Source organism: Macrobrachium rosenbergii, chromosome 19 (genome assembly GCF_040412425.1).
Source record: "Macrobrachium rosenbergii isolate ZJJX-2024 chromosome 19, ASM4041242v1, whole genome shotgun sequence".
Taxonomy (NCBI): domain Eukaryota; kingdom Metazoa; phylum Arthropoda; class Malacostraca; order Decapoda; family Palaemonidae; genus Macrobrachium; species Macrobrachium rosenbergii.
Window position 1 is genome coordinate 29,345,025 of NC_089759.1, and position 19,132 is coordinate 29,364,156.

At 37.1% G+C, this 19,132-nt stretch overlaps 1 protein-coding gene across 1 annotated transcript in view; it reads right to left on the reverse strand.

The window, feature by feature from the left end:
- Positions 1–19,132, reverse strand: part of LOC136848792 (methyltransferase-like protein 22) — a 276,110-nt gene that overhangs the window by 2,316 nt on the left and 254,662 nt on the right. The window contains exon 9 of the transcript XR_010856141.1: positions 737–826. The gene's annotated coding sequence lies outside the window, so the exon portion shown is untranslated. The remainder of the gene's footprint in view (positions 1–736; positions 827–19,132) is intronic.

Genomic DNA, 19,132 nt, shown 5'->3' on the forward strand with positions numbered 1-19,132 from the left:
CAACACACAAGAGCAGCACTTGTGATATAGACGACTGTTCAAATTAACTTCTTCAAAGCTAATGAGCTAAAATTTTGAACTATCTAGACTTATAAAGGTTCCAGTATCATTGGCTTTTGTTTCCTCTTGGAACTAAAAATAAACAATACCTTAAAGGAAATTAGGAGCTCCTCATATTATGTCAGAGATGACAAAGGCCCAAACAATTTCACATTGTCCACTCGAATCCTAGTACAGTTTGCTACAAGTTTTCATTAAGAGATCATAATGCTGCTTACTAAATGATTAATAACATCAGTTTCAATTCAGGTCTGAGAACTAATGGAACACGTTTAACCTCTCACTTCGATACCACACTGATCAATGGAACACGTTCAGTAATTCGTTAGGTGCCAGTTTGCATGCGTATTACTAACTTAATTTAAATCCCAGTTAAAGATTTGCAAATAAAGTACCAGTGACGAAACGTTTCTGGTCTTTGAACAAGACAGTGCCCATGATATAACGATATATTAATAATTAAATGGAGACATATGGCTCGTTTGTATCCTATGCACCATCCCAGGGAGAATAGATTGCGATAGTGCCAGCTGGATGCCACTGAGCACCAGATCGGTCGTAAGCCACTCTTATCTGGATAAGTATTAAACAGGAAGCCGGCGAGGGGTGGAAATTTGTAAAAGCAAAAGGAAAAACAAACAAAGTGCAGATGAAAGATGAAAGATTCTCCTCTTACCATAAAAGCTTCCATTTGTTGCACTCAGCTGGTTTCTTGGCATCTCGTTCTTAAACAGTTTGTTATCTCGAAGCTCAATTCACGCTGTACCTGTAACAGAAAATTCAAAATACAGTAAATATGTTTGTGTGATAACTCACTGAATTTTCTGCTTATTATAAAATTACACTATACAACTTTTACAACTAGTATGACATTCCAAAATGAATGTATAAGTACAATGTAAATTAAACATTACCACAAATTCAAGACTAGACAATTTCAAGATTTTCTACCGAAATACCTTTAGCGTCAGCATTTTGTATTGCAGCTTCAGAATTTTGTTCAATCTAGTGCAGTGCCCTGAAACTTTCTCTATAATGGCATTTACCATTAACTAATGACTAATGTTTTCACTAAGTGGAGTTAATTTTGTGAAATTTAATGATCTGTTAAGTCATGGCCATGGAGCTTTTTACTCCTCTAATCCGGTCGAGTTGCTAATTTTAAGAATTTTAAATCTTAAGAAAGTTGCTTCATTGCAATTATCTTATGAATAGTGTCAGTGCAGTCTATGAGGAATCCTCAATGAGGAAACCTGAAAAGTACCTGGGTGGGAAAGCCGTAACTGAAGATATTCAACTTCTCAATTAGAAATTAGAGATTTCAATAGGCATTTCTCTAGATTTGGTCATTTTGACGGACTTAATGTTTACCCTAAAATGTTTTACACCAAATACAAACACTTCTGTGCATAATGGGGGAGGGGGCCACAGTGGGAAAACATAGGGTTCTTGATCACGTAGGACTTGTCATTAGTTAGCCTTGATACTCTACTTGAATCTCCAATTACTTTTTCATTGTTGTGTCATGAGACATGATGACCTGAGAAGTCAATTGATATTTAAATATAATTTTGCATTCCAGTCTCCCCTACTGAGGAATAGGCCCAATTTGTTCATATCCCAACAGAGGCTGAACAGTTTCTACGGTAAAAATTACAGTGCAACCTTCTCCGATTAAACGTACGCATCAATACATTATAATAAATGGGATTTTGAAACTGCACTCTATAATGGCGAAGGATCGTCGAACGCGTGTTGCACACATCGAAATTCCACACCAAGACAGCTTTCAGAGAGGAAAACGGAAGCCCAAAAGGATAAAATGTTCATGGACTTTGAGAAAAAGAATCCCAAGGAGGATACAACGTCCAGGAACTGGATGCTAACCATTCCAAAGAGTGCCGAAGAACAACGCAATGCAAATAATTTAAAATAGGAGAGGGTAGTGCTGTAGGTGTAAAACTAATGCCACTGCACTGTACTTGTGCATGAATTTTTAAACTGAAAACAGACAGACTAATTGTTTGATGTTGCTTCATCTACGTATACAGATTAGTTCAATAAAAATGGTTTAATTCCCATATATGTGTAAAATTATCCTTTTGCAAACTGACTTTTCATTTTACTATATGATAGTATCAAATCCAGTTTAATTTTCCAAGCTGAACTGATATCTTCAGCTGCAATTTGGTATAATGCTTGCGCTGACATACTACAGTATTTTGTGCATGTGTAGCACCTGGTTGAGTTTTCCTATTCATTCATTTACGTATCAGCACTTAATGTTCAAATTAACCCCATGGTTAAGAACATATTGCTTCCTGATGCTAGCACATGTCTTAGGGATATGTACAGCATTGCCATTTCATTTTTGTTCTTGGACATTGTCATTTGTACAATATACTGATTTATAATATCTGCCCCCAATATAATGTCTCTTCCATACAGAGCAATAAAATTATTGTAATCATAATTTTAGACTGGTTTGATGAGTCACATATTATAAATAACTTCTAACAGTATGACAAATCCTAGGCTACTATACAATAATGCATCCATCTAGTGCGTAAAAGAACCTCTCACCGGCACAGTCACATTTTCTGGTTACGGTACTCATATGGGTTTTCATTTGAATACAAAATAGTTGCACATTATTGCAGCATGTTCAAAACGAAATGCCTATAGTGTCTGCCATAAAATATTTGCCAAGAATTTACCAAAATTTTTACCATGAATTTATCAAAATTTTTACCATGCAGAACTTGGTTTCGTCTTCTGAATAACAGTAACGTAATCTATGAAAGCTACTGTACATTAAAACGCAGGGAAAAAATAAAAAAATTATTATGTACAACTTGCTTAGTGACTTATTCCGACTCCTATGCGTAAATTAGTTATATCCTGTATTTCTCTAGGTGCTTATATATTTTAAATCACTCCTGTCTGAGCAACTCGCACTGTTTTAGTTTTCCCCCTCTAAAAGCTGGGGTCCAATATAAATGTTACATCTAGGTGTTGAGGAAAAACGGTTTATAACATTAGTAAGATACACGTAACACTGACATAAGCAGTCTGAAAAATAAGTGGTTCATACATTTGGCGAGAAATTTATTACCAAGGCTACAATAAACTAACTTTCCCATGACGAAACTATATCTATACCGGCTATTACACAGTAAAACACATTGCGAATGCTCTCATTGAAAATATAGGTACACGAATGCATAATACGGTGCCTCGTTGACATTCTACTGTTTGAGACGCAGCTGGGATTTTTTTTTATGTTAAATTAATCGTCTGATGTCCAATTAAACTTTTCATGAAGAAGGACAAGTATGTTTTCCGACGCCTCCCGTTTTCACCCCCGATTAACTGAATGCCTGCATTAAGTTTAATGTCTACCAATGCGAAAATAAACTTTGTGTGAAATTATGTCGATTTTTTAATGCTTGAGTAATCCCTTCGGTTACACAATGGCTTAACTGAAAATTGTTATTAGTTTAAACTAAATTAATGATTGGGACTGGCACATGAGGGTTGAACAGGTGCAATAACTCACGCTGAGTGCAGTGGCGTACCTGCATTCCATCAGTGGGTGCGTCTAGGTGGGGCCAAGATATTTTTTGGGGACCCTAAGAAAATTACACAAAACTAATGTACCAATGCTGTAATTAGTAAAACATACTATTCTCAAATGTATATATCCATGTAAATGAAGGACAATAGGATAGAACTATATAGTAGCTCCGCGCAACCGACGGCGCTATAACTTGACTTTTTCTACAGTTATTTGTTGCTAATTATGAATTTACCTTTCATTTTTGGCGCTCGAGCCTAATTAACCTGTAATTAACCCCTGAAATCCATCCAACAAGGGGTTTCCATACAGGATCTTCACAAGAGACAGCATGGGTACGTCTGTTTCGAAAGGGAATTTCAACTGGGGAGGGGGCCAGGGGGCCAGTGAGGGGGGGCCCGGACGCAACTGGTTGAGTACAAGAATAGTACGCCCTACTACAGATAAGCCACAGCATTATACTTCCCAAACTTGAGTTATGGAATTGATGCATCCAACGCTAAGGGAAGGTCGGGAGAAGTCCTCCCTGCCCTAGGAAAGTTTGGACGAGGTGTCCTAGGTTAGGTTAGGATGTATCCCTGTATTTCACCATGAACAACAGCTAAATTAAGTTAGGTTTTGTGGCTCGGGTGTGTGTGGGGAAGGGGGGTATGCTGCCAAACGGGATCCCGCAAGGTAGAGCCCATCAGCCTTGGCTTAGATATAATGACCCCTGCCTCATCTTCGTGCTTCATTTCTGTTATTGCAGAACGAACCATGTATATTTCCGACAGCTATCTTATATTCTGTGAATTTATGAACCTCTGTTAGCGGAACTCACTCGTTCATGGTTTGTCCCATACAAAATCCCAGGTGCCTTCTTAATCTTCCACAATTTTGGTAGACCTAAGTAGTAGCTCCGCGGCGGCGATATCCTTCTAACTTTACTTTTTCGACGGTTTTTGTTTGCTAATTATGGATTTATCCTCAATTTTTGTCGCAAGAATGTAATTAACCTGTAATTAACCCCTGAAGTCCATCCAACAAGGGGTTTCCATACGCGATCTTCACAAGACAGAACACGGGTACGTCTGTTTGGAAAGGTTCATATTCCGTCCGGCAAGTGTAATAACTTGTTTACGTATGGGTACCCCACCTCCGGGCCAGTACTAAACACGGAGGAGGGGCATTTCATCCCCCCCGATGCCAGTACTAAACACGGCGAAATGCATTTAACTCCCTCCTGTTGGCGAATGGCTCCCTCTCGTTTTTCCCTTCCGGAGGGTTGCCTCCTCAACGCAAACATGTCCGCTCCAAACCCCGAATTCCCACAGTCCCCCTTTACTGCTGAGTAGAGTTAGGGGGCAAATAACAGTTGACCGACAACAAACAAACTCACCGCCAGTAGCAGAAGCCCTAAAAGTGTAGAAAAAACCAGTTTCCAAGGTAAAAACAGGTGCGGAGCTAGTACTTGGAATTACCATTGTTTATATACAGGAAGTTCGAAATACGGGCTTGGCACCAACAATTGTCAAACACAAAATAAGCAGTTTGGAAAAATATATGATTCATGCCTTTGCTGATAATTCAATTTACACTTAATCACCAGCAATATTTGTCATTCATAACACAGGGTAAAGAAAATTTCACTTTTACATTACTCAGTTCTTGACCTACGTTTATCAACATGTGCAGTTGAAAAGTTTTGACTGAACATGACCCCATTTCCTGACCATATGCGTTATTAGCTACCATAACAGCTACTAAATGACGCTCAGCCGTGAAATCAAATGGGCCTATCTAATGGACAAAACAGCCTTCAAATCTGAGTTAAAAGTATGACCTTTTGCACTTGTTTCTCCAAGAGACGTACCAGGGAACGACAGAGGGGCCAATCAAAAGCTTCGGCAAATTTAATATTTTCCACGGTAATTAGCACCACTGGGTTTAATGCATCCTAATCATTCTCGCAAAATTCCATGATCACAATAAGAAACCAAAAACATTCAAACAAAAGGTCACCAGAAAAAATTTTTCGGATCACATTTGTCTTCCCTAGAGCAGGTTCAAAAATCATTAAGTTTACGTAGACTTGATAACAATTACAGATTGCAGATGAAAAGCATTTTATCTTTCACCGGTTAGTTGACCCTATAAATTATTTGCTTCCTGTGGGCACAAGCATAACGAGAAAAGGTCATAAAGCACCTGCCCATAGCCGCACAACGTTAAACACATCGCAAACGTGTTTTGATCACTTGGAAAAAAAAACTAGTAATGCCTACCCCATGCAATTTATTGAACAATTTAAACTTGAAACCTTACCTCCAGATTCAACGCAAAAAAAAAATCTGATGCTCAGCCACAGGCAACGCAAACAAAACTGACGAAAAGGAATCTGATTTTCAAAGACGGTTTTTGGGTTCTTTCTTGACTAGGCCCCGCCACCATTTTCCAGCCAATCACAGCCGCCCAAATCACTCTGTTCTCACACCGACGAGAATAGCGACTCCTGATTGGCCGAGGGACAAACGAGGTTCCTTAACGAGCAGCCAAGTACAATTGTATTGTCTGCGTGCGTTAAGTCATGATAGTTAACAGTGTGGCTATATTTATAAATATAAACAAATAAATAAACTTTATATATATAATGTATGTATATATATATATATATATATATATATATATATATATATATATATATATATATATATATATATATATATATATATAGAGAGAGAGAGAGAGAGAGAGAGAGAGAGAGAGAGAGAGAGAGAAACATCTACTAATCAGAATACTTGGATATCAATCAATAAACAGGCATACACATACTGGTGAACAAACAAATCAACGAATTAAATTACTGGAACCGCAACAAAAGTAAAAATTCCACGAAAGTAAAGAACGAGGAGCAATAACTGAGGAGCAGGGACAAAAAAACTCCTTTCTTATCATTAAATAGAGTTTGCCTACACCTCAGGGGGTAAGAACAGCGATGATATACTATTATGTAACTGGAATATAAACATTACTTTTTCAATGCAAACGTGGAGAAAAGCATCACATCTATATGTAATTGCTTAATATGTGCCTAACGGTAAGCATAATTATATCTTGGTGTTAGTAAGGATATTATTTTAATCTTACACCAAGCATAAATCTCACATACCTTCAATTATTTATGAATCACCTACATGCCTTGAAAGTTTTATGGCGGTAGCTTCTCAAAATAACAAATACCGATTTTACAATGCTACCAACCACTTTTCTTTAATTTGAAGTCTGAAATGCCAAGCCTTGAGTTTCTCGAGAGATAAAGCTTCAGTCAGCGGCTTGCTAGGCCTAACCTAACCTATCACTGAATATGTCAGTGACTCAGTCGTCTGGTCCACGGGCCCCTTATTTGATACATACAGAGCAGCCCTACGAGAGTTTATTTCATATGGGTTCCCCCATCCGCCACCCAGGGGACGCGTCTGGTAGGAGTTTTCTCATCATGGTCAACATATTTGCATTAGGCATTCGAAACCCCTTTGATAAAATGTGTTTAACTTCTTTTCTCGCAAAACACCTTTGTTTTAAAATGTGTTTTTGAACTTCAATTTTTCTCGACGGGTAAAATTACACCAGACTGTACACCTTAGACTAGTGGTTAGCGCGACTGGATTTTGTGGGATCGAAAAATGGATCACTAGTTTATAAAAGCGTGAATGATTCGATATTATATATGATCGTATATAAATATATAAAAATATATATATATATATATATATATATATATATATATATATATATATATATGTATATATGTAAACAGTAGTTTACTGTAAACATAGGAACTGCCAATGAGAAATTTTACAAGCTTTACCTCATACTTGGAAAATCTACTTCAAAAACCGACATGTGCACATAAATGGAGACCACAGCTGGTCCTTCCCTTTGAAATTAAGCCCTAACAAAAATCAAGTTTCATTCACGACTGCAAAGCCACATGAAATTGAATATTCACAGAGAAAGGAAATAAAGGGTTAGATCAAACCTCGATCTAACTGAAATAATTTTTATGAAAATACTTAAAAATGCAAAAATTTCGATATTAAAAGTTGGCAATAGGCTTCTCAAAACTGTTTATGCGGCAAAGTAAAAAATCTAAGCAACTGAAAAAGTAACAACATTTATATTGGTTATTAAACATGCTGCTATTAACAGCGTACAGGATGTGGCATCACCAACTCATGAAGAACCAACTGATAATACCATGATCTTGGATTCCCTTTAAAAAATTGCAGCATATCTGACACTGAAATAAGAGTCACTCAAATACACCGAGAAGTACTTGTCGGCCAAAACAAGGAAAATAGTGCTCACAGAAGGTGGTAAAACATATATTACGGACCCAAACTTACCTTTGAAATAACTAGATCGAGGGTACAAGGCAAATTGGAATTTGTACCAGCACCTCTCCTGTACAAAAATCACAGCAAAAGCAACGTTCTGAAAAACAATTTATTAAAAAAACACAACTAAGACAATAAATGAACAAATGACCCCTGAACAGTATGAAACTTAATAATTTGGATTCACAAAGATATAAAATGTAAAAATATTCCTAATGCTGAACTACAATTAAAGGACAATTTGATGCACATTAGGAAACGTGAAAAGTTTAAGCATGATATTCGATGCATATTTACACTGAAAAGATTGGACTTACATATAAAGATCTATAATAAAATCATCTAAAATTAATAACACCATGGAACATTCAGTTTCGGCCCAACTTTGTATTTGTTGCATAGGAAACTGTTTCATCAACAGTCGGTTGGAGAGGTCAAATGCCGTATATAACTATGCACTAAACAGCCTTAAAAACCTTAGATACATTTTATAATGAAGGGCTAAGAATCTACTCTGTTTCTTTAAATCAATATCAGATAAATGCATAGAATTAGCATGCAGTCTGTCTACATCCACTCCGAGATCTGGAAATCTTGTGAAGTGCATTAACTGAAGGTGAGTGCTTCGCTAGCATTTTTGTAAAGACTTATCCTCCATCGCTTCCAGTTATGAGCTAACAGACCTTAATCCTGTAAATCTCAGCGTGACATATCCTCAAACGCTAAACTCCCTCTTTGAATAGTGCAGTAGTAATGGGCTACTTAAGAAATCTGCAGTGTTCACTCACCTGAACATCATGAACATTGCAGACCTTCTCTAATACAAAATACGAAAGTGAAGCAATGTCACGTATTCAAGTAAATTAACTACAATTACCTAGAAATGCCTAGTCTTCAAAAGACTTGTCAGTGATCATCTGAAATGGAAATTGTGAAGACAAGGGCCCCTAAAATAAAACGCATAACAATCCTAAAAATGGTTGTTTCACAAGTCGGTACAGTATTCGTTTCGTAAATTAAACCAACAAGTATAAGTGTTGTAATAAGCTAAATCCTAGTCCGCATGCATTAAAAATCTTCAGTTAAGCATATCAAGTATTTCTTTTGTAAACTTCATGAACAGGTTCATGGGAATATGCTAAAACCCTCTCAGGTTCTCAGACTGTCGCCTTTTTGGTGGGTATAGATGCTATTGGGTTTGATTTTCCATTGTCAACAAATTCATCTCACGAGATGCTTCAGTGATTAACCGTGATCCTAATTCATTCGGGAATAGATGTGACTGCTTAGGAGCTGGCAAAGGATTTATCTTGGGTTTCAAGAATTACAGAAATGAATTATCATTCGTGGCTGCAGTAAACAACAAAAAAAGGAAATTAAACCCAAAAATGGAACAATTCACTACACCTTCATGCAAGCAAGTGGATGAATTACCATGTCTTGGAAAATGCATCTGACAAAAAATATACTCTGAATAGTCAATCTTAAAATCTGACCCCATGAAATGATGCAAGCATTCCAAGCAAATTAGTTCTTTACACAAATAAGCAGTTTCCTTTATCAAGCACTAGATTTATAGATTGGACTTGGCCAACAAGAATCACAACCTCGTTTGGATCAAACTAATTTTTTATTGATGTCTGCAATTTTTCGAACAATGGATCGGATTTCTTCTTGTTGATGTCTAAGGGATTTTACCTAGAGTGTAACATGAAGGAGTGTGAGGTCATGGAATTGTGTCTCACTATTCTCAAATGGCTTCATCGGTCCTACTGAAGTCAGATGAGGCATGAAATATTTATTGGAAAGCCGAACTGCTCGCCGAGTATTCATCAAGTGTTTGTGTTTTTTAACTGAGAAGATAGAGGAGTTCTCTGGTCACTGAAGTGAGTGGTTATCAAGCGTAGAGCGCCGGTACAGTGCCTCTAGAAATGACGAATAACGGGACGGGATCCCTTTGTTGGTCTACAATAACAGTACCTTCCCCAAATTGGTGGCATCGAAGGTTGCTGTTGATTGGATTTATGAAGTCCTAATTGACCAAGGGTACCGGAGGCAATAAATAACAAGTAAAAAACGAGCTTTCTGTACAGCGTATAATGCTGTATAAAACTCTCAGCCACGGCCCATGAAACTTTTAGCCACGGCCCATGAAACTTTCAGCCACGCCCCGGTAGTGACCTATGTTGTGACAACTATAGAGGTCCCAGGCGCATGATCATGGCTAACTTTAGCCTTAAATAAAATAAAAACTACCGAGGCTAGAGGGCTGCAATTTGCTGTGTTTGATGATTGGATGGTGGATGATCAACATACCAATTTGCAGCCCTCTAGCCTCAGTAGTTTTTAAGACCTGAGGGCGGACAGGAAGAATGCGGACGGACAGACAAAGCCATCACAATAGTTTTCTTTTACTGAAAACATAAATGGGTTCGCTAGCGATCTTTAAAAGAACTTTTGTTGAGAAATATATTTATTCATTTTCAAGATATTTACTCAGTACTTTAGTTAACAAATGAATCGTTACACAATTACGTAACTGTAAAATAAACTAAAAGAAAATGGCTCAGATCATAACGTATTATTTTCTCTCTTCCAAGTCCGATAAACGGGTTGAAACAGTAATAAATCAGTAATTAAATTTCAAGAGAAAATTGCTTTGTTCATATGCAAGACGTAATTTACAGAATTGTATCCTGGTGGAGAAAAAAAGAAACAGCCACAAAGAAACGTGTATCTAATCACTGAAAGGAAGGCATTAACATGCTACTGAAACACAGCAATAATAATAATAATAATAATAAGGTTGAAAAAATCCACAATCATATGAGCCCATCAGGCTGAAGAGTCCAATGATCAAGGTAGCGAAAGCTTCCTTTAACAGAAAAAAGGGAATGGATGTCCACGCACATAATTGTGGATTTTCTTCCCCCAGTCATCATCATTCATCATCATCATCCTCATCATCTTCACACTACGGTAACTTTTCAGTGGAGAAATAAAAACCACTACTGTATTATGCTCTTGTAATGGATTACAAAAGTCTGGATTAAAAATTGTAAAGCTCTGAGTTTTCGGGAACAGGCTGAGCTCCTGTCTTCAATAATATATTTCAGTTTGACGAAAAAAAAAAAAATATGAGCTCTTGTGCCAACAAGAAACAACCGATATAATTTATAAAATTAATACCTTATAATATATACCTGCGGACTTTATTTCCTTGATAATAATAACTGAAAGCCCTTTATAGTTCCCGAAGTTATCTTGATAGCTTAACTCTCGTGTGTTTACGAATGCATACAGTGAATAAAAACCCAATAAGGTTTTGCAGATTTGTAGTTTTTGACCTGTTTGTAGTACGATAGGTGAATATCAGTTAGTTGAAGATTATTTTTTGACAGGTGTTCCACGAAGTCGTACTGTGTAGGACGCAACCCCACCCCTCTCTTTTTTTTTTTTTTTAGTTTAGATTTAACGCATTTTCCTGTTGAGGAATGAAAGAATTTCCGGTCTTGGCAAATTACGAGTAGATTAAATGAGCTTTGAAGTCAGCCGCAGTGTGAGCGATTAGGTGGTACTATACAGTTACCTCATGATTCATCTAGGCGTTGATAACACATTCCTTGATTTCTGAGCAAATGACACAACTTATGATGTCTTTGTCATTAAGTTCACAAGAAAATGCATATTACCTTTTTATCAGAAGGTTCAGTGTTGTTGAAAATGATTCTTTTATCTACAGAGATAATGAACGTAACGTCAAAAACCTCTACCACCACTTTTATCATAATGACGACCCTTGTTTTAGAATCTCAACAGCCTGCTGCAGCCTTTGTCCTCTTTGTGATCTTTGCTTTGGACCGTCATCAGGTTTCCTATTCACCCCATCTTCCACAATCTAAGGTTCTGTATCTTTCCTCCTTCCATGTGCACTTTTGGAGTGCCTCCTAGTTTTCAAGAACAACCTTAGACTCACATCCACAGTTCCTAAGTCTCTGATTACGAGCTTTTAACCTATCTGAACTCCAGGCTAACTTTTATACAGTTAATGTGTCACAATTTGAAATTCTTCGGTACCCCTGTCTTTTATATGGCTGTTGAAGATTCATTCTTGTAGCGTTATGGATGTTCAACCGCGTAAACTCAAGTATCGCAATTCTACTTCAGAACGCCATAGTCACCAGTAATTTATTTGTTTACTGACCAGTGCACCCGGTAAAATTAAAAATTATGGCAAATCGCGACCCTATGGACGTTACGTACAGTACCGAAGTTCAGACACAAAGTGCCGCATTCTTGTAGAGGGTCACTGGGTACACATTGAGTTTTATCTTACATAAATTCATTTTGAAGTTTACAACTATACCTTTTCTGATGTCAAATACGAACAATTAACCAATCGGAAGTTTACTTGACAAGACAGTACCACCCCCCTTTTTTAAAAACATAATCAAATAAAGAAAAATTTGTATATAGGTGAGTGTGTAACTGATTGCAACATATTATGCATGACGAAAAGACTTCGGAAGGACGGTGAATGGACAGTATCACCGAATTACTTATTATTCATCACGCTGAAAAGGATGAATGCAAATCTAGGTCATCTGAAGGTTAAACGATCTTTTACTCCGGATGTCCAGTGTCGTTAATCGGGTTCATTCTCGTAACTTGAACAGGATGCTTTGCATCAGGATGGAAATGACAAATGCTGACCCGAATCTTGCGACTTTCAGAAATCAGTGAAATAAAAACCATGACGCGTTCTGTGAATATTACTACTACAACTACTAGTGCATGGCTCCATAAAGTACTGCTGCTCATGGTGCGTAAAAAAAACCTGAGCCGTTTAATACGTTTTTTTCCCTCCCTGACCTCCTGCTATGTAATAGCAAACTGAAAATGTAAAGGGTCGTCTTTTTTCCCCTCCCTGACCTCCTGCTATGTAATAGCGAACTGAAAAAGTAAAGGGTCGTCCCTTTTGGTTTGAACAGTCCCGAGGTCCACATCAGACCTCCTGCACCCTTTTACACCTTATCACACCAGTGGGTTACCTCAGAGTAAGGGCCCGTGCTGCCACAAGGCCAGCTTAATCTAAACCAACCACAACCAGTAGAGGAAATGAAGAGTGACCTTTGTATGGTCCTGAATTAAAATAATTTATATAATACAAAAAACGAATGAAAAATCAGAAGGTTGAATTCCATAACGAAGAGAGAAAACGTGCGAAGTAACTACTCTTTGTTTTGGTTGTGGCGCTGTCATCCAGAAGCTGTTAACGGGATATGAAGAATACATGAATTTTGTCATCTCATCATGTCATGACCTATTCCAGTACGAGTGAAATCTGCAATAATTTCAATATAAAAATCCTTTAAAGCGAATTTTTGAGAGCCTGCTCTGTTTTCATTGTCAATCTAAACACTTTAAAACCAGAACTTCCACAGAATTTGGAGACGAAAAATATAAACGAAACAGAGAGACAAAAAAGGCAACAACTGGTAGGTTTGTTTTAGAAAATGTCTTATGAAATAATTATCGTAATAGTGTGTATATTTGTGCGCACGCGCGTGTATATACATGAACCTGTGCCAGCTTCAAGAAGTTGATAATTATCCGGGAAGGCGATAATGAGGATTGCTTATTAACCAGTACTCCATATGTATCATCATACGTAAGGAGAAGAGAAAGTATCATATTATGCAACCAATGTATCCAAGGTCAGAGAGAAGAACCCGAAAAAGTTTCATCCCGGCGGGGTGGGGATTACCTCGTCGAGGTGTTCCAGTTTTTTTCAAGCATTTTGACAAGGTATTGATCACTCGCATCTGTAAATTATTCTCTCTCTCTCTCTCTCTCTCTCTCTCTCTCTCTCTCGGCGCCCACTGTCGACTAACAACTAGGTATCCAATTCATTGCTTAGGTCGACAGAGGCTTCTTGGATTTTAAGTTAACGGACCCATGCCGTTCTTATCCTCGACTGGTAAGGAGGACGGACAAGGGTACCGCGACAGAGACAGGACTCGCTGTCGTTGCGACGCGAGAACCAAAGAGACAGGGACAAACAAAGAAACTTTTATATGCAATCACTCGTGTCATCTTAGGTCGATAAGAGCCCCCGGTCGCCATACACGTTCCAGCCAACGAACCGAAGAACGCCTTGCGAGAGAAAGGAGAGAGAGAGAGACCAGCAAAAACCAGTAGAGTCCATTTATTCGACACAGGTTTTGCTATCGAGGCGTCGTGTGGAATGAAAACGAAAGATGTACGCACCTTTCCTTCCTTAATGAAGGCTGGCGTAATTTAAATTTTCTGTGGCAGACGTCTCCCTTGCTATTGATAATTTGTACACGAAAACTTGGATAATAATTGCGTCATCTTTTCAATCTTTGCTGATAATTTAGGGCACGATTGCATGAGGCTGTTTCTTCGGTTGGAAGCCATTCACAGCATTAACGGTACATTCAGGATCAAAAGGTGTGTCAAGGACAAGAATATGGAAAGGAAGGGTGGAAAGAGAGAGAGGGAGAGAAATGCAGTACACAGGTGTTATAAATGTGTAGATGCCGTATGCATTAAAATAAAAGTACGTTTGAAAGTTTTAGCATGAATGGTTTGCACCTGAGATTGTTTTAATTTTAAATATTCATGATGTGTATCCATGTACACCATAATGAACAGTTATAGTGCAAGTATTCTTAGATGTATAGATGACGATCATACTAAAACGGTGACATGCAGTTATTCTTCTTTAATGCATATGGAATACAAAGTGGCACACTGGAATGTATTGCATTTCTCCATACACACACATATATATTACTGTATATATATATATATATATATATATATATATATATATATATATATATATATATATATATATATATATATATATATATATATATATATGTGTGTGTGTGTGTGTGTGTGTGTGTGTGTGTGTGTGTGTGTAATGTGTGTGTGCGCTGCTGTCTGTGTATTCATATACTAGAACGCGAACTACAATATCTCTAAACTTTACCAAACGTAGGGTTTTTAGGTTCTGGGGAATAATTCAGCCAGTAGTGCTGTCACCTACTTCTCATTGTCCAACGCTTGTCTTTGATAGATAATCTCTTCTTCTCTCTAACTGTCTCTTTGAAATTCGACTTTCAAGTACTGGTTGCACTGTCCCCTTCCGTATCTCCCTTTACAATCATACTTCCTTTCGCTGCCAAGGTGAAAGTGTGCTCTTACGCAAACATGAACACACTTCTTGCAAGATTCATGGACCTCACCTTCCAAAACTGTGCCGTCGTATCAAGGTACCTGCATTCTACATACTAATAGTGGTCAGTGATAATTGAAATATGGGATTCTCTTCTATCTTCTGCGTTTGTTTATCATTTCAATCTGCCTTTGATTATGCCGTTTTTCATTCGCAGTTGAACAATCTTACTGTTGGTGGAAACTCAACATTTAATTTTGATCACCGTTTTTACTAAGTGCCTTGGTGCGTTAGTCAAACTGAGGACGCGTGTACAAGTGTACTGGATACCATTTACTTAAGTCTCATTAGGAATATTCTTCTTTCGTACAATTTCATGCTGATGTTGCCGCGGGGAAAAACTCAACTCTGCTTTTCCTCTCCAACTGGAAAAATATCAAGAAGAATGTGCAGCGCACGGAAAGAGCCATCCCGCCATCCATTACAGAGTAATTTATGGCAAGGAATTACGCTGAGATCTTCCGCTCGATCTCTCGGCGAGATGCGATTTCACTCAAAGCTTTCGAGATTACACTCAGAACTTGGAGTAAACTTATGATATTCATGAGTTCTCTTTCGTCTTTATCTAAAACGTTCGCTCAGATTAGAAAGTGTATCGAACCACCCGTCCAATGAGGGTTCATGCGCTGATATTTTTTATCGCGAAACAATATTGCTCAGATGAAACGGAAGAGTGTTCGTTTTACATCATCACGCAACTAAAAGGTGCTCGTTCGGTTCAGCTTCATTAATGTCCATTTTTTCAACTTTTAAATTAAGAATTAACATCTCTGTAATTAACCATAAGAGTTCTTGCACTATACGGCGTAATAATCCAAGCATAAAATGCTTGAACTACACTCATAAGCAATGAACCGGGAAAAAGAGGTTCTCATTGGTTCTACTGTACTCTCTTATTCAGAGATTAGATACTTCATTAAAAGTGTTCAAGACTTATAAAAGAGTTATGTAGGCGAATAAAAAATACTTTCAGTGCTTACACAAAAACCAGATAATTGACTGAAAATGTTCTTAGCACTTGTACATAAACTAAATACACGAATTAATATACTCTCAGTATTTAGCTACATGAATAAAGAAAAGTATTTAAGTACTTTATAAAGATCAAATAAGTAAATAAAAGCAGATCACGGGAATACATTTCCATATCAGGCTCCCCAAATCTACCACACACACAGAAATAATGGTATCTGGATGACAACTAGTCTACAAAATTAGAAAGGAAGAATGCGGCTGAAAATCATTGCATCGTCAGTTCGTAATACAGTAAAAATAATTTCTATTGAAGTTAATGGCATTCCTCGTAGATGCTATCTTCTTATCAAGACTTTGAATCAGAGCTAACATTATAAAATTAGGAGTTGGTTACAAATATCTGCTCTGGAATGAATAAAACGTAACGTTACCATCACTGTGAAGCTAAGTATTGATGTCTCCGCGTTGCTAAAATAGTATAGTTTACAGAGAGAGAGAGAGAGAGAGAGAGAGAGAGAGAGAGAGAGAGAGAGAGATGCTGTATGTGTGATTACAGCAGGGGGGGGGAGGGATTGCTCTTAATGAAGATTTTATTAATATATTCTTTAAAAATCACTGCTAATACTCTGTAATTACAGATGTTGCAATGTAGCTTTATTATGAATTGTAGATTGTAGAGCACCAGTTACATTTCTATACTTTTAGATTGCTCATAAATTACTGGCATCATCTTAACAAATTTTCGAGGGGAGGGGGTGGGCTAGCAAACCCCCAAGCCACACCCTGGCCGCGACCATGGCTGTAAGGCCTTTCACAAAATCGTCTGTGGACGGAGAAAGCGTTAAAGGTACGCCTCGTTTCAGCACAGTGAACTGGAAGAAAACTTGATGATTTTATGAATTAGGTGAAAAGCTATGTTTCTTTAGTTTTTCTTTTATTATTTTTCTTTTCCTTCCGATGAATACTCAGCTGGGCGAAATATGAATATCGAAAACTGTCGCGCTTTGCTGTCGACAGGTGACTTTGCTCGAGTTGTTTTCGTTTTTTTTTTTTTTTTTTTGTCGACTTTCTATCGGTGCTTTTATTTGCCGTCGATTCGAGAAAATTAATTTTTCTATCAGTGCCTGAATTGGTAGGTGTGTGTATGGTATTGAAGAAGTATGTTACATGCTTTTTCATTTATCTTTAATAATGGAGAAAAAATGTCAGATTCGTTATGGAGTTTGTAATCTATAAAAATGTGGACATTTTCCGAATGGCTTTGAACAATTTCAATGTTGTAAAGTAGCGTATTACGTAAATACTCCTTCAGCAAATAACATGATCTTCTATATAAGTTCATGCAAGTGAGAATTAAAAAAAATTATCTACTTTCCCGTCAGCTTTTACATTTTCCGTTATATTTGCGTGAAGGCTACCTGGTTAAGTCTGCAGCCATTTTCAGTATACCTTGTAGAGGCATAAAGAATGGCTTATCTCCACTTAAATAATATTTTCGTAGATAGGCTCCTTCAATTTAAAACCATTAAAATGGATCTTAGTCTACAAACAAACGTGATATCATAATAGGCTGATATCATAATTGGCTGATATCTTAATACTGTATTCTTAAACGTAATGCAGGTTTCACTGAGACGCCCCAAAATAATTCACTGATACCATAATTTATAAAATTCGTCGATACCAACATTTCCAATCTCTAACATCGTCGTTTCAAGATAATCCAATAAAGACTGAATATTTAAGACGTAGGTAAGCTTCTAGTTACGTTGGCACAGCTGAAAAGAACAAAACAAACACGATAATCAACTACACGTCTCCTTTATATTGCGTAACATATCACGTTGATAACCGTTTTTATTATCTCGGCTGGTCAGCAGAGTCCAGAGGTCCACATCAAACCCCTGATATACTTCAATGCCTTATTTTACGCAGTCTGGTATATATATATATATATATATATATATATATATATATATATATATATATATATATATATTATATATATATGGATGACGATTACCTCGTCGAGGCCATTCCGGTTTTAACTGGAATTCAACAGCATAAGTGTTACGGAGAGCCACTCACTCGCGTCTACTATCTCTCTCTCCAACAGTCGACTAACAACTACATACTCAATGCATTACTTGTGTCAACAGAGATGTACTGGATAAGGAAACGCACCGATACAATTCATCGACTGTGCTCAGTACTCCTCCCCGATCTAGAGTGTTAGGAAATCGTGGAATGTGTTTTCATCTGCAAATATCGTTTTTAAGAACACATTTCTTTAGACATACGTATTCCTGAACATTGCATATATATAATTGCTATCTAAGTATATTATATATATATATATATATATATATATATATATATACATATATATATATATATATATATATATATTATAATAATATACAGTATATACATATATATTTATATATATAATATATATATATATAGATAGATAGATAGATAGATAGATAGATAGATAGACAGATATACTTATACACGTAATGTTCAGGAATGCCTATGTTTAAAGAAATGTCTTCTTAAAAACAATATTTGCAGACGAAAACATATTCCACGATCCCCAAGCACTCAAAATTATGGCCCAACTGCAAAAGACGTGCAGCTGTCATGCACTTTACCTAAAGGTAGAGGAAATGAAGAAATACGGTGTTCTGGTGTTAGGAATTTAAATTGTATTTTCACACATTCAAGAACTATAAACTCACGTAATGGCAGAGAAACAAAGCCTTCTTCCTGATCTCAGTACAGGTATCGATTGTTTGTCAGCTAATTGGCAATCTTGTGTGTCATGCACAAAAGCCAGTTTCCAATCGTTTGAACGTTATGCTTTGGGAAATGGGT